Raw genomic sequence first — 23,999 nt, 5'->3', positions numbered from 1 at the left:
GCTGCTCTCCGCTGTTGTTTTTGAGTAGTTGAACCTTTAATCCGCCATGCCGCTTCAACTCGCCAATGACTGACTCTAGTGTGGGGTTGGCTGAGTTGTGTTGATCCCTGTTGGTTCCTGCGGATCCTCCAGATGAAGGAAAATACCATCCTTACTGCGCTAGTCTCTCAAATACCTCATGCTGCTTGAACTAGGTGGATGCTTGTTGGAGCTTTAACGAGCATCGTCTCGCAAACTTCTGAAGTTTTGGGTCCTTCCTCCAAAAAATTTGCTCATTGACTCTTCTTTCACTTAGTTGTCACATCCAAGTAGGTTTGCATCACTTCCGCTTTCGATTGGAATTTCATTGGGAAATGAAGCAGACAATCTACTCTTAGTAGCACTGATCACCGTTGGTGAGGATTTGACAACTATTGTCTTCCATTATCTTCGAAGGGTATTTGAACTTGTGTAGAGCTCCTCTGCTGGATAGATAAGAGAATTGGGGTACTCAGTTTCGCCCATTCTCTTAAGGGTTGAGAAGGTAAAGGTTACTTGACTTCGCCCGCCTCGTCGAGGTTGTACTCCATGCATCGAGCTTCTAGAATGAAGGAAGTTTTCACCCCAACTTAGAGTAATTCTTTAATAGATTTGGTCACCTCTAGGATTGTACTGTCTTCTCCATCAACCTTATTGCCTGCTCCACTGAGTAGCAAAGGTATAGCACCATGTATTTCTTGCCTCGTTCCTTGGTCGTGCACTCTTGCATGAACCGAAGTCCTTCACTTTCAGCTATCTTGATGAGAAGCTCGTTGACACCGATCTTACGAAGTTCCTTAGCCTCTGTCATTCAGCCTTATCTCGGTACTTGGAGTTTGCCTCTGCATGCTCCACCTCCTCGGTCCCTTTCACAACCAAGCGCTCTCCCTCCATGAGAGAAAGGGATCAATGACTTTCATGGAAGACTCGCCTCTATTGTACCATGACGCTGCCATGCCCATGGCCTTACTATCCGTCGCCTCGCATCTGCATCCCTTTTCTTCATGATCAGTAGATATGTCTCTGTTGCACTTCTCCGAGTCCATGTCTATTCTAACTGATGCTTGATTTTGGGTAGCTAAGTCCCTCTGGACTCGTCATCGCTTCCTCACCCCTTTCGACCCCCTGCTTCAACACCTCTATGTTCTCTAAGCAGCTCCTTTTGATCGATGGAAAGACAGACTGCAACTCCCATGCATGGCCTCTGCCATCACATTGTAGGGTTTGCACCGATTCTGTTCTCCTTTGCTCCTTGGTAACAACATTCGCTTACTCGACCTTGTCCTCTGATATGCCGGGCTCCCATAAGCGAATATGAGCTTTGGAGCATTCCAACACTCCAGCTGCTTCGATCATACTTCTGTATGATCAAGTCCCTCCCATGGGACTCATTGGTACTTGCATTCGAACTTTTCCCTTCGTGGAACCTAGCCCCCATATGCTAATGACCAAAGTTTTCATCCGATGCAAAATTCGATGCATACCCGGAAGACCAGCCTCTGCGGTACCATGGTCTTCACTCCTTGAATCCATAGCCCTTCTTGTCGTCGTGTTGTTCACCGAAGTGGAGCTTCCAATTGTTGAATCTCGTATTTTGATGATGAAACTACTTGATATATGTTTATGATTTAATCTGCGTTTTGAGTGACGTAGGATGCCTCGATCAGGAAGAGACAATTAAAGCAGGAAAATCATGTTGTGCCGGAGGAACATGTCAGAAGATTGGACGTCGGGCCGGTGGATCGGTCGACGTATCGACAAAAGGCTTCAGGCCATGGACTCGGGCATCGGGCCAAGAAGAGTGGGTATTGCGCCAAGGATATCGGAGTTGCGGAGTCAACTGGCCGATTGGGCAATAGGCTGCAGGAAAGGACGATGCGCCAAAGAATCGGACGAAGCGTCGAGGGACCAATGACATGCCGGACAACTTGGTGAATTGCTTAGGATTAATTGTCTTGATCGAAGTTTTTGTTTTAAGTGTGCAGGATTAACTACGATGAAAGTAAGACAAGCAGCAGGAGTTGCGCCGGAGTCAAGTTCATGATCACGTTGGGAGTTCGAGAGTTCGACGGAAGTTTGGACGGTCGTCGGAGGTTCTGCGAGAACAGATCCGAGAAGTCCAGAAGCTTGCCAAGCGAAGCTCGTCGGAACTCGCCAAGTGGATCGTCGCAAAGTCCAGGAGTTTGCCGGAAGTCCGCAGGAGCATCACCGAGGGTTCATCGGATGATCGACGGAAGTTCGCCGGAAACTCGCCGGAAGAAGCGATTGACGCACCGAAGCAAAGCTGCAGAAATTGTCTTAGATCTAATCGTAGTTAGCACGTTGATTAAGTTGGAGAATGGGAGGTGATCCCATTAGCTTAATCTTGGGGCAATTGGGCCCCTGAAAGACTGAAATTGGGCCGAATGGAGCTAACCATTCGGACCCTGATTGCACCAGGAGGTGCAACCGCCTAGGCCAGGAGGTGGCACCGCCTGGGCTAAGCCTCCCAGCGAGACTGGGCGGTGCAACCTCCCCAGCCAGGAGGTGGCACTGCCTGAGCTCAGTCTTCGAGCTAGACTGGGCGGTGCAACCTCCCTGACAGAGAGGTGGCACCGCCTGAGCTCAGTCTTCGAGCAAGACTGGGCGGTGCAACCTCCCTGACAGAGAGGTGGCACCGCCTGAGCTTGGTCTTCGAGCTCTGGCAGAGAGGTGCAACCGCCTCAGTCAAGAGGTGGCACCGCCAGGGCTCAGTCTTCGAGCTCTGCTAGGCGGTGCAACCTCTCCAGTCAGGAGGTGCAACCGCCTGATCCCGGAATTCCGGGATTTGATCGTTTTGAGCTCCAAATTTGAACTGGGTTGGGGCCTATAAATACCCCACCCATTCAGCACTGAAAGCACAGAACACACACTCGAAATCTTGCTATCTTTCTGTGTTTCTTAGAGCTCAAAACTGCTAGTTCTCCTCTTTCTATTCTTCAAGTTTGAGTTGTAAAGAGAGGAGAGAAAACTTCTGTAAGGGTTGTCTCCTAAGCCCGTCAAAAGGAGTGAATCTGTAAGAGGGTAGTTGGCCTTCGCCTATTGAAGGAAGGCTTCTAGTTGACGTCGGTGACCTCGCCGGTGGAGGAAGCCAAAAGTGGAGTAGGTCAAGACTGACCGAACCACTCTAAATCTCTGGTTTGCGTTTACTTTGAGCACTTTATCATTACTGCAAACCTCCTACATAGCTACTGCTCTCTACACCTTTACGAACAAGTTTCGAAGTGCTGATCTTTCCGAATCTGCATTCAGACGTAAATCAGTGTTTTCATACATTACAGTTTACGATTACGTTTTGTAACTGCAAACTGTCTTCTGCACTTTTATGAACGAGTTTCTTTGCAATTTACATTTACGTTTTGATTCTATTTATAACTGCAAACTGTCTTCTGCAATTTTACGAACGAGTTTCAAGGTTTAGACGAAAATCTGCATTTAGACGTAAAACTGCATTTATACGTAAATCGGCTTTCCTCGTACAATCATCAGATTTCAGTTTACGTTTACGTCTTGATTTCAATTGCATATTGCCTTCTGCGAGTCTACAAACGAGTTTCAAAGTTCAGACGTAAATCTGCGTTTAGACGTAAATCTGCTTTTTGCAGATTACTTTTTGAACTATACAATAGCAGCACACTGTCTTTATACTTCTGCTTAAACTGCTTTTGATCTAAACAAGTGATTTACGCAATCTGAGCTTAAACGTAAACTGCGCTTAGACGCAAACTGTGTTTAGATGCAAACTGCGCTTAGACGCAATCTGCGCTTAGACGCAAACTGCGCTTAGACGCAAACTGCGCTTAGACGCAATCTGAGCTTAGACGCAATCTGCATTTAGACGCAAACTGCGTTTAGACGCAAATTGTGTTTAGACGTAAACTGCACTTAATCATAAGTAATCTTAGAATCGGCTTTTGCATCAAAATAGTTTTTATCGAACGAACGCAGCTTTCGTTTTTAATCGCTGAAAGATTTCCGCTGCACTAATTCACCCCCCCCCCCTCCTAGTGCTCTCGATCCTAACAATTGGTATCAGAGCGGGGTATTTCTCATTTCGGATTTACACCCGAGAGAAATGGCTCTTCAAGAGGGCTTTTCGGTCTTTCGTCCACCGTTCTTTAACGGATTGGACTACACTTATTGGAAAACTCGAATGAGAGTTTTCTTGATTTCTCTAAATCTGGATTTATGGAATATCGTTGAAAACGGTTTTCAACTTCCCTCTAAACCGATGAACGAATGGTCGGATTTAGAGAAGAAGTATTTTTCTTTAAACGCAAAAGCTATGAATGCCTTATTTTGCGCTTTGGACAAAAATGAGTTCAATCGGGTTTCTTTGTGCGAAACGGCTTTCGATATTTGGCGCACTCTTGAAATCACGCATGAGGGAACTAGTAGAGTCAAAGACTCGAAAGTTAATATTTTACTACATGATTTCGAGCTTTTTCATATGAAACCAAGCGAAACCGTTGTTGACATGTACACCCGTTTTACGGATGTCGTCAATGGTTTAAAATCACTTGGTAAAAGCTTTTCGGATTTTGAACTCGTTAACAAAGTTTTGCGCTCACTTTCTAAAACTTGGGATTCAAAAGTAACTGCTATTCAAGAATCGAAAAACTTGAACCAATTTCCACTTGAAGAACTAATTGGTTCATTGATCACATATGAAATGACGTGCAATGCACGTGAAGAACTTGAGAAACACCTTCCAAAGAACAGGAAGGATTTGGGACATAGAACATTTGAAGACCACTCGAGCATAAGCTCAAGTGATGGTGAACTTAAACTACAAATGAAACAAAAATTAAAAAGCAAAAAGAATCGAACTACTTGCTTTAAACGCAAGAAGAAGAACAAAAATTGGGATGAATCGAGCTCCTCCGAAGAAGAGAAAGTCAACAAAAGCAAGGCGGCAAACTATGCCTTAACAACCTACAATGATGAGGTAATCAAAATCCCCCTAATTTATTTTGAAATTACTTGATGGTTTCATGATGTATTTTTCTCTTTTAGTTTAGAATTAATTTTCTTAAAAATTACATGTTAAAAAAATTATTATGATCATACTAAGTAATTTCGAAAATGATAATATTGCATATTTTATGATAAACAAATAAAATGATCTTGATTGAAAATATGAAATCATGGTTAAGAAGTAATAATGTGTATTACGTTGATTTCCATTGTTATTTCTCGATTTTGATTAAAGATCATGTTTGATTTGAAGAAATGCATAATGATGAAATTAAATATTTCGATTAACAATTTTATGCATGAGATTTTAAGCCGATGATAAGCATGTGTTATTCTCATGAGTATATTTGAAAAACTATGGCAAAAATGTGCTCGAATGCATGAACGTGTTAAGATTATTTTTCGGACATTCTTGATTCAATGTTCAAAACACTTAATTGCGATGATGATTTTACACTATAACATGTTGGAAATTATATGTTTTGGATACATAAATTTTTATGATCATGAGCTTGTTTTATCTTCATAATTGAACTTGAAAATCTATAGCAAAATCTTATCCGAATGCATGAAAGTACTAATTTCATTTTCGGATTCACTTAATAATTGGTATCCTAACAATCGGATTTTCTCATACACTTTTGAAAAATATTTTTCTAAAATGGATTTGATGAAATGATTCCTGCTTATAAATTCCATCTTGAAATATGAATGATAGTGTCTTTGCTTGCAAAGATTTGTTTCACATACATATCTCCTATGATTCATGTGCAGAAAAAGAATTTATAAATCATAATACAATGAGATTTCTTATGCAAAAATAAAGTGCTTTTGTGATTTTTTTTGCTAAAGAGAATAATTATTAAAATCATGATCTTGATAATTATAACATGAAGCTCTTTATAAATCAAGATCGTTCATTATGCTCCCTACATTTATCAAAAAGGAGTTCTTCAAATGAAATGCAACTTGTCTTTTGATTTCATGATATTTTATGAATTTCGAAATTAATTTTAATGACTTGATTATGAGTTTCAAGTTGACGATTTGATTTGAATAAGTTATGTCTAAATCATAATCATGATCTTGCAAAATTGAAATCACAAATAATATCTTTTGGTATTCATGAATTGATACTCACAATATGAAAGTATTGGTATTCATGACTTGATTTTGATTGAAACATTACATGCTTAAATTAATCATTCTTCTATGTTTCAAAAATTCTTTAAATGCCTTATGTGATGACTGAAAATTAATTTGGAATCACGAATCATGACTTGATCTATGATATTGAAATATTTTAATCATGATTCTTGGTTATATAATTCCTTTGCCCTATTAAAAGGATTTGTTGAATGGATCATGTCCTTTTTGAACTTTCTTGATATCATGACAAGATTTTGTAATATGGCCTGTATAATAATTAAAAATTTTTGGCCATTGATTACTCCCTTCTTTTTGACAAAAACAAAGGGGAGAAAGCTTTTGCTAGTTAGAACATGCAAAGAAAAGCAAGTGCAATCTTGCACATGAAGCAAGTGTTGAATTGCCATGATTGAACCTAAGAATCTTGCTATGCTTTTGTGCTTATATGTTGTGATGAAAATATAGCTTCATGTTATAAAAACTTGCATATATTTTAAAATAGCTAGAGCTACTTCTCCTTTTGTTGATGATAAAGGGGGAGAAATATATGAATTGATACTATAAGTGCCATATTTGAATTTTCATCATGTTAAGATATCAAGAACTTGCATCGTAATTCTACTTGATGATATCTTGCCATATGATGAAATGCTACGATTTGTTGCTAAAAGGATGCATGCAATACTTATGCTTTCTACGTAATGTATTGCATATGATATGAACCTTGATTAAAATTGCATTGATTTGAATTCAAGGTTTATCTCAATTATGGAATTTTGAAATAAGAATGATTACTCACCTTTGTCATGATTTAGAAATTGACAGAAAGGGTTTTCCCTTCTTTTTGACAATGACTAAGGAGGAGATAACTTGCTAGCACAATTCAAAAAAAAAAGGGGGCAAAAATTACAAAAGAGAAGAAATTGCTATCTTGAACATCACAAGCTTGCCAAACAAAAATTTGCAAAAGTGCTATCTTGCCTATCTCAAGAAGCAAAACTTGCATATCGTAAAAAATTTGCTAGCTTACAACTTGCATATTTCAAGAAGCAAGAGTTGCCTTCTTGAACATCTCTAAATTGCTAGCTTGCAAGTTCTAAAATGTTGCAACATTGCTTGCTTGCATGTTATAAAAGTGCTATCTTGTATGCTGTAAAACTTGATAGCTTGAATGTTCTAAGCATGATGTAACATTTGCTTCAAAACTGCATGATGATAAAACTTGATATTATGTTTTTCATGCAATGAGTTGAACCAATATCATAAACACTTGATTGTGGTACTTCTCCTTTTTGTTGATGACAAAGGGGGAGAAGTATGTTGATGACATCACATGTTATGCATAAGTTTATGATGACATGTTGCTTGGATTTTTGAATCCAAGAAGTTTCTATCAATATGGCATATTGATAGGGGGAGTTTGTTTAAACTCTGGGAGTTAAGGTTAACTCCGTTTATGATGACATGTTGCTTAGATTTTTGAATCTAAGAGTTTCTATCAATATGGCATATTGATAGGGGGAGTTTGTTTAAACTCCGGGAGTTAAGGTTAACTCCGTCATCAAGTAGTTGTCATCATCAAAAAAGGGGAGATTGTTGAATCTCGTATTTTGATGATGAAACTACTTGATATATGTTTATGATTTAATCTGCGTTTTGAGTGACGCAGGATGCCTCGATCAGGATGAGACAATTAAAGCAGGAAAATCATGTTGTGCCGGAGGAACATGTCAGAAGATTGGACGTCGGGCCGGTGGATAGGTCGACGTATCGACAAAAGGCTTCGGGCCATGGACTCGGGCATCGGGCCAAGAAGAGCGGGTATTGTGCCAAGGATATCGGAGTTGCGGAGTCAACTGGTCGATTGGGCAATAGGCCGTAGGAGAGGACGATGCGCCGAAGAATCGGACGAAGCGTCGAGGGACCAATGACATGCCGGACCACTTGGTTAATTGCTTAGGATTAATTGTCTTGATCGAAGTTTTTGTTTTAAGTGTGCAGGATTAACTACGATGAAAGTAAGACAAGCAGCAGGAGTTGCGCCGGAGTCAAGTTCATGATCACGTTGGGAGTTCGAGAGTTCGACGGAAGTTCGGACGGTCGTCGGAGGTTCTGCGAGAACAGATCCGAGAAGTCCAGAAGCTTGCCAAGCGAAGCTCGTCGGAACTTGCCAAGTGGATCGTCGCAAAGTCTAGGAGTTTGCCGGAAGTCCGCAGGAGCATCACCGAGGGTTCATCGGATGATCGACGGAAGTTCGCCGGAAACTCGCCGGAAGAAGCGATTGACGCACCGAAGCAAAGCTGCAGAAATTATCTTAGATCTAATCGTAGTTAGCACGTTGATTAAGTTGGAGAATGGGAGGTGATCCCATTAGCTTAATCTTGGGGCAATTGGGCCCCTGAAAGACTGAAATTGGGCCGAATGGAGCTAACCATTCGGACCCTGATTGCACCAGGAGGTGCAACCGCCTAGGCCAGGAGGTGGCACCGCCTGGGCTAAGCCTCCCAGCGAGACTGGGCGGTGCAACCTCCCCAGCCAGGAGGTGGCACCGCTTGAGCTCAGTCTTCGAGCTAGACTGGGCGGTGCAACCTCCCTGACAGAGAGGTGGCACCGCCTGAGCTCAGTCTTCGAGCTCTGGCAGAGAGGTGCAACCGCCTCAGTCAAGAGGTGGCACCGCCTGGGCTCACTCTTCGAGCTCTGCCAAGCGGTGCAACCTCTCCAGTCAGGAGGTGCAACCGCCTGATCCCGGAATTCCGGGATTTGATCGTTTTGAGCTCCAAATTTGAACTGGGTTGGGGCCTATAAATACCCCACCCATTCAGCACTGAAAGCACATAACACACACTCGAAATCTTGCTATCTTTCTGTGTTTCTTAGAGCTCAAAACTGCTAGTTCTCCTCTTTCTATTCTTCAAGTTTGAGTTGTAAAGAGAGGAGAGAAAACTTCTGTAAGGGTTGTCTCCTAAGCCCGTCAAAAGGAGTGAATCTGTAAGAGGGTAGTTGGCCTTCGCCTATTGAAGGAAGGCTTCTAGTTGACGTCGGTGACCTCGCCGGTGGAGGAAGCCAAAAGTGGAGTAGGTCAAGACTGACCGAACCACTCTAAATCTCTGGTTTGCGTTTACTTTGAGCACTTTATCATTACTGCAAACCTCCTACATAGCTACTGCTCTCTGCGCCTTTACGAACAAGTTTCTAAGTGCTGATCTTTCCGAATCTGCATTCAGACGTAAATCGATGTTTTCATACATTACAGTTTACGATTACGTTTTGTAACTGCAAACTGTCTTCTGCGCTTTTACGAACGAGTTTCTTTGTAGTTTATATTTACGTTTTGATTCTATTTATAACTGCAAACTGTCTTCTGCAATTTTACGAACGAGTTTCAAGGCTTAGATGAAAATCTGCATTTAGACGTAAAACTGCATTTAGACGTAAATCGGCTTTCCTCGTACAATCATCAGATTTCAGTTTACGTTTACGTCTTGATTTCAATTGCATACTGCCTTCTGCGAGTCTACAAACGAGTTTCAAAGTTCAGACGTAAATCTGCGTTTAGACGTAAATATGCTTTTTGCAGATTACTTTTTGAACTGTACAATAGCAGCACACTGTCTTTATACTTCTGCTTAAACTGCTTTTGATCTAAACAAGTGATTTACGCAATCTGAGCTTAAATGTAAACTGCACTTAGACGCAAACTGTGTTTAGACGCAAACTGCGCTTAGACGCAATCTGCGCTTAGACGCAAACTGCGCTTAGACGCAAACTGCGCTTAGACGCAATCTGCATTTAGATGCAAACTGTGTTTAGATGCAAACTGTGTTTAGACGTAAATTGCACTTAATCATAAGTAATCTTAGAATCGGCTTTTGCATCAAAATAGTTTTTATCGAACGAACGCAGCTTTCGTTTTTAATCGCTGAAAGATTTCCGCTGCACTAATTCAACCCCCCCCTATTAGTGCTCTCGATCCTAACACCAGTAGCTCCCGATCATACCTCCATTTGATCTAGTCCCTCACGGGACTATATCGTGTGTGTCGCATTGCCACAAACTGTTCCACCACGATCTGCTGCACCATGTCACCTCCTGGTGACATCTCCATTGCATTCTGATCCTTGTGAGATGAACTCGAATTGTGATCCCTCCATGTGTAGCCTCTGCCAATACATCGCAGGGTCTCTTCCACCTTCGATTTTGTTCGCTCCTTTAGCAATCGATCTTCATCCACACACTCTTGGGTCACACTTAGATGAAGCACTGCTCTAGGACAGTCTGTCGCCTAGTAGCTCCCGAAGTCCATTGACTTCGCTGTAATTAGTGCACCATTGTCTAGATCCTGGGCCTCTGCCCCTACCAGCACAATCTCTGCTACGCACCGCTTCCTGCCTAGTAACTTGACCGGCAACACTATGGCATATTCTTGAAGAGTACCCGCCTCCGTGTCCTCTTGCCCCGTGCCAAGGTCTTTTGAACTCAACTTCGCCTCCACAAATTGAGTCGCCTTAGTTCCTCCATAAAATACTTTCCGAGATAAGGTGTATGTGCCTAGAAGCTCCCTTTGTCTTTGGCAGCATGCAAGATGAGTCCGCTCCGTCAGAATGAAGGACCCATGGAACAACATGATCCTGCTATTATCTCTATAAGAGTTCATGTCCTTGACCTCTGTCCAAGGAAAGCACTGTGCCTCCGCTTCATGTTCCATCTTTTATGCTAGCTCCTTTCATGCGGCTTGGGTAATTCGCCAAGTTACACCCAAGTTGCTCCGCTCCTCGTTTTTGCCCCTATTGACAAGAGGTAGGTTTCCCTACCTTTCTTAAATTTAAAAGTTTTAGCTTTTATTTTGATTCTTTAAATGTTGAAAGTTTTATAGTTTGAAAAATATGTATCAATTCTTTAAATGTCAAAATTTTTACATTAAAGTAATTAGTTAAAGTTTTTATAATATTCTTTGACCCATGATTAAGGTTTTTATTGTAGAGTTAAATATGTTAAAAATATATTTGTTTTATATGATATTTCCTGTATTACAGTTTATCTTTAATCTTATTTGGATGAAAATTTTGTTAGATTAGAATATGTTATCTAAAATTCTTTTTTTGATGTTCTTTGATCTGAAATTTAAAATATATTATTTTGAATGATATAAAATATGACTAGAATATGTTGAAATTTTATATATGTTGAAAATATGATTTTTATTTGAATTTAGATGGTTGTTTCCTTGTATTAAAATTATATCCCAGTCCCTCTTTTTATGTCTTATGATTTCTAGTCAAATTTATAATGTTATTTCCTTGTATTAAAGCTTTTCTCCTCATCTATCTTTTAATGCATTATTATATTTTTATTTATATTGTTAATGGGTATATGCTATGATATGAAATTGGATATTAATTGGAATGAAATTGCTCACAGGCCAGGCCCAACCCACGAGTCAGGCCTTGGCCCATAGGCTACCCTAGCCCAACCATTATGGGTAGTCATATGCGACGCAGATGACTAGTCCATGGGCCAAGGCTGAGCCAGCTTTTTGTAATGTATGCTCAATCATGTATAATGCACATGATCAGTAGATGGACTGACTCAATCTAGCCCAATATTATTGTTGAACTTGAGCCCAAATATTGAGTAAACTAAACTAGACTTGATTAGTCTATATCAATTTAGGGTGATTCCGAATTGATTGACTTATTCAAGTTAGTTTAACCTAAATTGAACTTAATCTAGTCTAAATTATACTAGTCTAGGGTGGTTCCAGATTAGTTAAATAAGGATTAGAGATCGGTTCAGTTAGGCTCTAGTAAATCGAGTTCAATTGAATCGATTAAACTAGAGTTCAAGTTAATTGATGGCCAATTTATATTATTTGATATTAATGATATTTGAAAGAGACATTTTAAATATGTTATTTCATCCTGAAATGGATATTACTAGTGTGAGATTATATTATTTTCCTGTCGAGAGCGGGTAGGGCGATTCCTTTCGGGGATTAGCGGGCCGTCAGATATGACAGTTGGATGGTTCCTCCATCTGCTATTGGGAGGAACGTGTCCCCACTTTGGCAGGTGTGGGACACTACTCCATCCGCTGTTGGGAGTGCGATATGAGTTTGCCACCATCCGCTGTTAGGAGAACAGAAACTCATCCCGTAGGATAAAGCCTCTTCATCCGCTGTTGGGGGAGTGCTCCTTCAGGTATTTGATATACGCCAATGGAATGATTGATTAAATTTTGATCATGTATACATTTTGAGTTGACTTTTGGGGTTCCTACTCAGCTTTATTGAATTTTCTTTGTTTTTGTTTTTCACAGCAGCCACCCTCTAGTACTAAATCGGATTTCAATAGAGAGCGGACCTTCCTCTACCGTTAGGTAGAGCCACTTGGATGATTCTTGAAGTTAACATCACCATGTTTACTTTTCTATTTATGATTCGATGAATAAATGGATTGTAATAAATGAATTGTAATAAATGTTTATGAATGATGAATAAAGTGATGTTTATCTATTTGGCCTAAATGTGTAGAAAGATATAAAAAAAAAATTTGTTCTTCGATCCTTAACAAATTCAATCTTCTAATCACCGATAATTTCTCCCTTAACATAAATTAATTACTATAAATGATATATTGCTTTATTATTAACTTCCATATTTGTGTATTATAGTTAAGGAAATGATTAAATTTGATTTCCTTAATCATATGGATAAGTTAGGAATTCTACTAATCAATTAAATTATTAATTGATTTATTTCCTAATGAGTGATTTGATATTTAGGAAGTAAATAGTTTACATTCCATTTTTGTGTATAAACTATAAGAAATAAATATTATATTACTTTTTTTTGTGTGTGAAAGCAAATGTAAAATAAATTAAAAATAAAAATTAAATTATTACTTACCTTTCGAGGAGATCTTATCTTCTTCTATATAAAGGGACTATTCATCCCTCATTCTCTACTAGGCTTAACAATAGGAGGATTGAGGAGATATTTTTTGGGAGATGATATCAAGGAAGAGATAATCGAAGAGAGGTAGGATCATTTCTTTTTAATTAGCTTTGATTTGTGTTTTAAAATCTGGATGTTAAGATTATTACAATTTTATAATGAATGATGATGTTTTAATTTCGAAATTTTATGATTTATAAATAATAATAATTGATTTGTGATGTTAGACTGATTATTTAATTTCTATTGAACTTTTAAGCTTAAGTAAATTTTAATATTGATTTAATTATTAAAATTATTATTTTTGGATTAGTATAATAGTTCTGATTTATTTAATTAGATACATCTATGTTTCAAGAATTATGTGTGAATTTCTGTAATGTAATTAGTTTTAAATTTTAGATCATGAATTTAAAGTTTTAATTAATGTATTTGAGTCATTCTTTAATAATTTTAAATATTAAAATCTAATTTGATAAGAGGATTCTTATTGGGGTCTGACTTGAATCAAGTTGATCGATCAGATCGAATTGACTCAACCCATATGGTCATTGTTGAATCTCGTATTTTGATAATGAAACTACTTGATATATGTTTATGATTTAATCTGCGTTTTGAGTGACGCAGGATGCTTTGATCAGGATGAGACAATTAAAGCAGGAACATCATGTTGTGCCGGAGGAACATGTCAGAAGATTGGACGTCGGGCCGGTGGATCGGTCGACGTATCGACAGAAGGCTTCGGGTCGTGGACTCGGGCATCGGGCCAAGAAGAGCGGGTATTGTGCCAAGGATATCGGAGTTGCAGAGTCAACAGGCCGATTGGGCAATAGGCTGCAGGAAAGGACGATGCGCCGAAGAATCGGACGAAGCGTCGAGGGACCAATGACATGCCGGACAACTTGGTTAATTGCTTAGGATTAATTGTCTCGATCGAAGTTTTGCTTTAATTGTGCAGGATTAACTATGATAACGATGAAGACATAAAGCGAAACAAAGTGTCGGAGTCAAGCGCGAAGGATTTGTTGCAAGTTCGAGAGTTCGACGGAAGTCTGAAGGTTCGTTGGGAGTTCGCGCAGCTCGCCAAGAAAGATCGGAGCTTGCCGAAGAAGCTCGTTGGAACTCGCTAAGATCACATCGTGAAGTCTAGGAGCTTGCCAGGAGTCCGCAGAATGGTTTCCGAGAGTTCATCGGAAGACCGCCGGAAGTTTGCCGAAAGCTCGCTAGAAGAAGTCTTGACTTGCGGACTTTGTAATAGCTTAGAAAATGTCTTTAAAATCATAGTTAGCACGTTAATTAGGGTTAGGATTAGGTGTTAATCCTATAACCCAAGTAGGGGCCAATTAGGCCCAAGTTCGGACTGGTTTGGACCAAGTTTGGAGCCAAACCAAGTGAGCTGAAATAGTGAAAGAGGTGCAACCGCCCAGGCCAGGAGGTAGCACCGCCCAGGCTAAGTCTTCCAACGAGGCTGGGAGGTGCAACCGCCCCAGCCGGGAGGTGGCACCGCCTGAGCTCAGTCTTCGAGCAAGACTGGGCGGTGCAACCTCCCTGGCAGAGAGGTGGCACCGCCTGAGCTCAGTCTTCGAGCTCTGGCAGAGAGGTGCAACCGCCTCTGTCAAGAGGTGGCACCGCCCAGAGGCTCAGTCTTCGAGCTCTGCCAAGCGGTGCAACCTCTCCAGTCAGGAGGTGCAACCGCCTGATCCCGGAATTCCGGGATTTGATTGTTTTGAGCTCCAAATTTGAATTGGGTTGGGGCCTATAAATACCCCACCCATTCAGCACTGAAAAAGCAAGAACTCAAGCCGAAATCTTGATCTTTTCAGTGGTTCTTAGAGCTCAAAACTGCTAGTTTTCCTCCTCCTTCTGTTCTTCAAGTTTGAGTTGTAAAGAGAGGAGAGAAAACATTTGTAAGGGTTGTCTCCTAAGCCCGTCAAAAGGAGTGAATCTGTAAGAGGGTAGTTGGCCTTCGCCTATTGAAGGAAGGCCCCTAGTTGACGTCGGCGACCTCGTCGGTGGAGGAAGCCAAAAGTGGAGTAGGTCAAGGCTGACCGAACCACTCTAAATCTCTGGTTTGCGTTTATTTTTGAGCACTTTATCATTACTGCAAACCTCCTTCATTACTACTGCTCTCTGCGCTTTCACGAACAAGTTCTAAGTGCTGTTCTTCCGAATCTGCATTCAGACGTAAATTCGTATTTTCGTACATTACAGTTTACGTTTACGTTTGATTCTGCAGAACTGTCTTCCGTGCTTTTACGAACGAGTTTCTGTGCAGTTTACGTTTACGTCTTGATTCTGTTTATAACTGCAAACTGATTTCTGCGAACGAGTTTCTTTGCAGTTTACGTTTACGTCTTGATTCTGTTTATAACTGCAAACTGATTTCTGCGAACAAGTTTCTTTGCAGTTTACGTTTACGTCTTGATTCTGCTTAGACGTAAAACTGTGTTTTAGACGTAAACTACTTTTGAACGTAAAACTACGTTTAGATGTAAAACTGCGTTTAGACGCAAACTGCATTTAGACGTAAAACTACGTTTAGACGTAAAACTGTGTTTAGACGTAAAACTGCGTTTAGACGCAAACTGCACTGCGCTCAGACGCAATCTGATCTTAGACGTAAACTGCGCTCAGACGTAAACTGCGCTTAAACGCAATCTGAGCTTAGACGTAAATCTGCGTTTAGACGCAAACTGCGCTTAGACGCAAAACTACGCTTAGACGCAAACTGTGTTTAGACGCAAACTGCGCTTAGACGCAAAACTGCGCTTAGACGCAAACTGTGTTTAGACGCAAACTACGCTTAGACGCAATCTGCGCTTAGACGCAAACTGCACTTAGATACAAACTGTGAATCAGCTTTTGCATCATAATAGTTTCTATCGAACGAACGCAGCTTTCGGTTTTAATCGCTGTAAAATTTCCGCCGCACTAATTCACCCCCCCCCCTCTTAGTGCTCTCGATCCTAACAATTGGTATCAGAGCGGGGTATTTCTCATTTCGGATTTACACCCGAGAGAAATGGCTCTTCAAGAGGGCTTATCGGTTGTTCGTCCACCGTTCTTTAACGGATTGGACTACACTTATTGGAAAACTCGAATGAGAGTTTTCTTGATTTCTCTGAATCTGGATTTATGGAATATTGTTGAAAACGGTTTTCAACTTCCCTCTAAACCGACGAACGAATGGTCGGATTTGGAGAAGAAGTATTTCTCCTTAAACGCAAAGGCTATGAATGCCTTATTTTGCGCTTTGGACAAAAATGAGTTCAATCGGGTTTCTTTGTGCGAAACGGCTTTCGATATTTGGCGCACTCTTGAAATCACGCACGAGGGAACTAGTAGAGTTAAAGACTCGAAAGTTAATATTTTACTGTATGATTTCGAGCTTTTTCATATGAAACCAAGCGAAACCGTTGTTGACATGTACACCCGTTTTACGGATGTCGTCAATGGTTTAAAATCACTTGGTAAAAGCTTTTCAGATTTTGAACTCATTAACAAAGTTTTGCGCTCACTTTCTAAAACTTGGGATTCAAAAGTAACTGCTATTCAAGAATCGAAAAACTTGAACCAATTTCCACTTGAAGAACTAATTGGTTCATTGATCACATATGAAATGACGTGCAATGCACGTGAAGAACTTGAGAACCACCTTCCAAAGAACAGGAAGGATTTGGGACATAGAACATTTGAAGACCACTCGAGCATAAGCTCAAGTGATGGTGAACTTAAACTACAAATGAAACGAAAATTAAAAAGCAAAAAGAATCAAACTACTTGCTTTAAACGCAAGAAGAAGAACAAAAATTGGGATGAATCGAGCTCCTCCGAAGAAGAGAAAGTCAACAAAAGCAAGGCGGCAAACTACGCCTTAACAGCCCACAATGATGAGGTAATCGAAATCCCCCTAATTTATTTTGAAATTACTTGATGCTTTCATGATATATTTTTCTCTTTTAGTTTAGAATTAATTTTCTTAAAAATTACATGTTAAAAAATTATTATGATCATACTAAGTAATTTCGAAAATGATAATATTGCATATTTTATGATAAACAAATAAAATGATCTTGATTGAAAATATGAAATCATGGTTAAGAAGTAATAATGTGCATTACGTTGATTTTCATTGTTATTTCTCGATTTTGATTAAAGATCATGTTTGATTTGAAGAAATGCATAATGATGAAATTAAATATTTCGATTGACAATTTCATGCATGAGATATACATGATGATTTTTGTGATTGATGGTTTTATGATGAAATTCATTTTACGATCCTAAACGTTGATGCATGTTTTCATGTGACATAAATGAAAAGGCATGCTAACATGAAATCGATCACTTAAGATGAAACACTTAAAAAAGGGGAGAAATATATGAATTGATGCTATAAACACTATGCTATGATTATCCCATGCTTGCATCACCAAAAAATATATGATTGCTATCATTGCTATATGCCCTGTATCAAGATATCAAACAAAATCTTGCTTCACAGTTTTACGCATTGATATCTTACCATATGATGAAATGCTACAATTGATGAACACTTGAAATGTAATCCTCTATCTTATTGATTTTTCAATAAATCTATGCTTGTTATACATGAATTTATTGAATGTAATTTTGAGGATGATTTCAGATTTGACAAATGCTTGATTCGTATTTACGACATAAGATACACTTTAAATATGAATCATGCATCAATCATGTTAAATGCCTTTCCCATCTTATCGAGATTAATGATTTCATGATATTGTGTGAATCTCGAAATTGATTTTGATGAAATAGTAATAACGTTATTCATGTTATGAATCTCAAAAATGATAATATGCTTCATGTGATAATATGAATACACGAAACACTTATGATATGATTTTTATACAATTCCGTGTATTCATAAAATATTTATCTCCTCATCCAATAACTTTTCTTGATATTCCTTATGAGGTGAAATGAAATAATGCATGAAATACAAATGAGAAGTTATTGATCATGCATGGTAGGATATCATTTGACAAAATTGATACCATCATGATATGAAACATTTATGATTTGCAATTATGCATGCAATACTTGTGCTTTCTAATTATGATGTGATGTATTGCAAATGATGTAAATCATGATGAGTGCTAAGTTACACATTTTGAGAAGAAATTGCTATATTGAAATATTAATGTAATTATGAATGATGATATGATATTATGCATGTAATACTTCAACTTATGATAATGCAATGATAAAATATTCATGATGAAAAATTATCTTGACATTCATAACTTGATTATTCATCCTTTGTCATGATTTTGAAATCGTTGTAAAAGGAAAAAGAACTACAAAACTGTACTCTTCCTTTCTTTTTACAATGACAAAGGGGGAGATAGCTAGCTTGCACAAGTCAAGAAGATGCAAAAACTTGATTGCTAGCTTGCCTATCTTAAGTAGCAAAGATTGCTAACTTGCTTATTTCAAGAAGCAAAAGTTGTCTTCTTGAACATCACCATCTTGAATATCTCAAGAAGCAAGACTTGCAACCTGCACATTACAATAGGAAGCAATAATCATGAGCCTACACAAGAAAGTTATCTTGCATTTGCTTTCGAAGTTATTGCGAAACTTGTATATCGTAAAAATTGCTAGCTTGTAGTCTAAAGAGAAGCGAAAAGTTGCTATCTCAAAAGAAGCATATGTGCTATCTTGCCTATCTCAAGAGGCAAAAATGCTAACTTGCACATCTAGCAAAACTTGACAAATTTGCATATTTCAAGAAGCAAGAGTTGCCTTCTTGAACATCTCTAATTTGCTAGCTTGCATGATATAGAACTTGCTATCTTGAACATCTCTAATTTTCATACCAAGTGCTATCTTGTATACTATAAAACTTGCATATCTAAAACTTGATAGCTTGAATGTTCTAAGCATGATGTAACATTTGCTAAATTTTTTGGCTTCAAAACTGCATGATGATAAAACTTGATATTATGTTTTTCATGCAATGAGTTGAACCAATATCACAAACACTTGATTGTGATACTTCTCCTTTTTGTTGATGACAAAGGGGGAGAAGTATGTTGATGAAAGTATGTTGATGACATGACATGTGATGCATAAGTTTATGCATATGTTCATGTTGACGTGTTGCAAGTATTCATGATGAATATTGCAATGACTTGAATTCAGCTTGAATTCAAGGTTCTATCAATATGGCATATTGATAGGGGGAGTTTGTTTAAACTCCGGGAGTTAAGTTTAACTCCGTCATCAAGTAGTTGTCATCATCAAAAAGGGGGAGATTGTTGAATCTCGTATTTTGATAATGAAACTACTTGATATATGTTTATGATTTAATCTGCGTTTTGAGTGACGCAGGATGCTTTGATCAGGATGAGACAATTAAAGCAGGAACATCATGTTGTGCCGGAGGAACATGTTAGAAGATTGGACGTCGGGCCGGTGGATCGGTCGACGTATCGACAGAAGGCTTCGGGCCGTGGACTCGGGCATCGGGCCAAGAAGAGCGGGTATTGTGCCAAGGATATCGGAGTTGCAGAGTCAACAGGCCGATTGGGCAATAGGCTGCAGGAAAGGACGATGCGCCGAAGAATCGGACGAAGCGTCGAGGGACCAATGACATGCCGGACAACTTGGTTAATTGCTTAGGATTAATTGTCTCGATCGAAGTTTTGCTTTAATTGTGCAGGATTAACTATGATAACGATGAAGACATAAAGCGAAACAAAGTGTCGGAGTCAAGCGCGAAGGATTTGTTGCGAGTTCGAGAGTTCGACGGAAGTCTGAAGGTTCGTTGGGAGTTCGCGCAGCTCGCCAAGAAAGATCGGAGCTTGCCGAAGAAGCTCGTTGGAACTCGCTAAGATCACATCGTGAAGTCTAGGAGCTTGCCAGGAGTCCGCAGAATGGTTTCCGAGAGTTCATCGGAAGACCGCCGGAAGTTTGCCGAAAGCTCGCTAGAAGAAGTCTTGACTTGCGGACTTTGTAATAGCTTAGAAAATGTCTTTAAAATCATAGTTAGCACGTTAATTAGGGTTAGGATTAGGTGTTAATCCTATAACCCAAGTAGGGGCCAATTAGGCCCAAGTTCGGACTGGTTTGGACCAAGTTTGGAGCCAAACCAAGTGAGCTGAAATAGTGAAAGAGGTGCAACCGCCCAGGCCAGGAGGTAGCACCGCCCAGGCTAAGTCTTCCAACGAGGCTGGGAGGTGCAACCGCCCCAGCCGGGAGGTGGCACCGCTTGAGCTCAGTCTTCGAGCAAGACTGGGCGGTGCAACCTCCCTGGCAGAGAGGTGGCACCGCCTGAGCTCAGTCTTCGAGCTCTGGCAGAGAGGTGCAACCGCCTCTGTCAAGAGGTGGCACCACCCAGAGGCTCAGTCTTCGAGCTCTGCCAGGCGGTGCAACCTCTCCAGTCAGGAGGTGCAACCGCCTGATCCCGGAATTCCGGGATTTGATTGTTTTGAGCTCCAAATTTGAATTGGGTTGGGGCCTATAAATACCCCACCCATTCAGCACTGAAAAAGCAAGAACTCAAGCCGAAATCTTGATCTTTTCAGTGGTTCTTAGAGCTTAAAACTGCTAGTTTTCCTCCTCCTTCTGTTCTTCAAGTTTGAGTTGTAAAGAGAGGAGAGAAAACATTTGTAAGGGTTGTCTCCTAAGCCCGTCAAAAGGAGTGAATCTGTAAGAGGGTAGTTGGCCTTCGCCTATTGAAGGAAGGCCCCTAGTTGACGTCGGCGACCTCGTCGGTGGAGGAAGCCAAAAGTGGAGTAGGTCAAGGCTGACCGAACCACTCTAAATCTCTGGTTTGCGTTTATTTTTGAGCACTTTATGATTACTGCAAACCTCCTTCATTACTACTGCTCTCTGCGCTTTCACGAACAAGTTCTAAGTGCTGTTCTTCCAAATCTGCATTCAGACGTAAATTCGTATTTTCGTACATTACAGTTTACGTTTACGTTTGATTCTGCAGAACTGTCTTCCGTGCTTTTACGAACGAGTTTCTGTGCAGTTTACGTTTACGTCTTGATTCTGTTTATAACTGCAAACTGATTTCTGCGAACGAGTTTCTTTGCAGTTTACATTTACGTCTTGATTCTGTTTATAACTGCAAACTGATTTCTGCGAACAAGTTTCTTTGCAGTTTACGTTTACGTCTTGATTCTGCTTAGACGTAAAACTGTGTTTTAGACGTAAACTACTTTTGAACGTAAAACTACGTTTAGATGTAAAACTGCGTTTAGACGCAAACTGTGTTTAGACGTAAAACTACGTTTAGACGTAAAACTGTGTTTAGACGTAAAACTGCGTTTAGACGCAAACTGCACTGCGCTCAGACGCAATCTGATCTTAGACGTAAACTGCGCTCAGACGCAAACTGCGCTTAAACGCAATCTGAGCTTAGACGTAAATCTGCGTTTAGACGCAAACTGCGCTTAGACGCAAAACTGCGCTTAGACGCAAACTGTGTTTAGACGCAAACTGCGCTTAGACGCAAAACTGCGCTTAGACGCAAACTGTGTTTAGACGCAAACTGCGCTTAGACGCAATCTGCGCTTAGACGCAAACTGCACTTAGATACAAACTGTGAATCAGCTTTTGCATCATAATAGTTTCTATCGAACGAACGCAGCTTTCGGTTTTAATCGCTGTAAAATTTCCGCCGCACTAATTCACCCCCCCCCCTCTTAGTGCTCTCGATCCTAACAGTCATGTACAACCTAGCACATGTGACTAAGTACAACCTAGCTCATATGACTCGGTATGACCCAACCTATGTGGCCGGATAAGAGACAGCCCATATGAAAAGGTACGACCCAACCCATATGGCTAGGCATGACCCAACCCATGTAGCTAGGTACGATCTAGTCCATGTGGCCATGTATGACTCAGCCCATGTGGTAAGGTATGATCCAACCATGTGGCTAGGCATGAGCCAGCATATGTGGCTAGGTACGATCCAGTACATGTGGCCGTGTATGACCCAACTCATATGGTAAGGTATGACCTAACTATATGGTTATGCATTGGCTAGCTCATGCAGCTATGTATGACCCAATCCATGTGGTTAGATACGACCCCAACTCATACGCCTAGGACCAACTCGCGAGCTAAGTAAAACCTAGTTCAAATGGTAAGGCTCAGCCCAACTTATAAGTGAGGCTTAGCCTAGTTCATTAAGCTAAGTTTGCCTAGCTATGCGATTGGCATTAGAAATATCGTCGCTCTTTCTATATAGCCCATCGTACCTCAACTCAACCTAGTACTTGGAACAGGTGTATGCAGTGTACATGGAATATGTATATGCAATGTATGTGACCCGTCCAAGACTCAAGTGGGTTGGTTCGGTTTGGGTTAGCACTATATGACATAGTCCAATCTTCTTTCTCTTTATTGGTTTGAGGTTATTAATTGACGAAATCAAACATGTTTGATCAGTTAAAATCAGTTTAGGGTGATTCCAAACTAACTTGACTAGTTCAAACCTATTTGACCTAATCGAGATCAATCAAATATAAATTAGACTGGTTTAGGGTGATTTCAGACCGGTTCTATAATGATTTGATATTGGTTCCGTTAGATCATAATCGAATTGAGTTTGGTTTAAGTCAATTGAGCTATTCCAATTAGGGTTTCGATTGATTGAGGACTATTGAGATATTGATGTTTCATGCTTTTATGATTCGATGAATTAAAGGTTTTATTTGAAGATATCGTTTGAAAATGATTATTGGTTTTCTATGTTTATGATATTGATATGATAAGTATCATATAGTAGATATGACGAGACTAGTAGTTCACATTGGGAGTGCAACCTGTGAAAGGAGCTACGGGCCCATCATAGTGCGGAGCCACCAATGAACATAGTCTAGTAAATTTACATCAAGTATGGTCTCTCATAATGTTTAATTATATTGATTTTTTGATGTATGCATGAGTGATTGAATGAGTGTAAATGAATGATCATGGATGTTTATGTATCCCTGCCAAGGGCAGGTATGGCGATTCCCTTCGGGGATTAGCGGACCGTCATACATGATGGTTAGACGGTTCCTCCATCCGTTGTTGGGAGGAACGTGTCGCCACTTAGGCAGGTGAGGGATACTACTCCATCCGCTGTTGGGAGTGCGATATGGATTATCTCCATCCGCTGTTGGGAGGAATCCATCCCGTGGAATATGCCTTTCCATCCGCTGTTGGGAGAGTGCACCATTGGGTGATGTATGCCTTTGTTATTATGTATGTGTTGCATGTGGTTGATGCATGATTTTGTTCATTATGTAAGAAATTATCATCATTTTTCTGATGTATAAGTTTTATGATGAATAGATATATTTTCATATTGAATTATTGATATTTGTTTATATTTCATAAATATTAAAGATTATTTTTATGATTTTTTTGAAGTTCCTATCAGCATTTGTGATTGGTGATGTGTTTTTATTTTATATTTATTTTCAGAGTAATCTACTATTGTGTAATAGATCTAAAGCTTGGGTGGAAGAGACTTGTGATCTGTGAAGAAGATGTCATTTTTCTAGATAATAGAATATTTACTACTGTAAAGACAATGATTTGAATTCAAGACGAATAAAAAGAAAAGAAGAGAGTTTATTATGTAAATTATGGATAATAAATCACTGATTTATTATTTTTTTATAAATTCGGGATGTGACAATTTATATAGCCCTTTCCTACTCGATTAGTTAACTCATCGTCGTGACATTTGGTATCAGCCGACCTAGCATTTGGGCATGGTGAGGGGGCTCGAGTAGGAAAGGACTACCCGTAGACGGAGTTAGAGGACTCGTCATGGCGTGAAGCCACCACTGAGTTGTGCCTCACATGCACTATGCTAGGGCTTGATTTGGGT

Source organism: Musa acuminata, chromosome BXJ3-8, assembly GCF_036884655.1.
Source record: "Musa acuminata AAA Group cultivar baxijiao chromosome BXJ3-8, Cavendish_Baxijiao_AAA, whole genome shotgun sequence".
In the NCBI taxonomy this organism is placed as follows: domain Eukaryota; kingdom Viridiplantae; phylum Streptophyta; class Magnoliopsida; order Zingiberales; family Musaceae; genus Musa; species Musa acuminata.
This window is presented reverse-complemented; position numbering follows the sequence as displayed.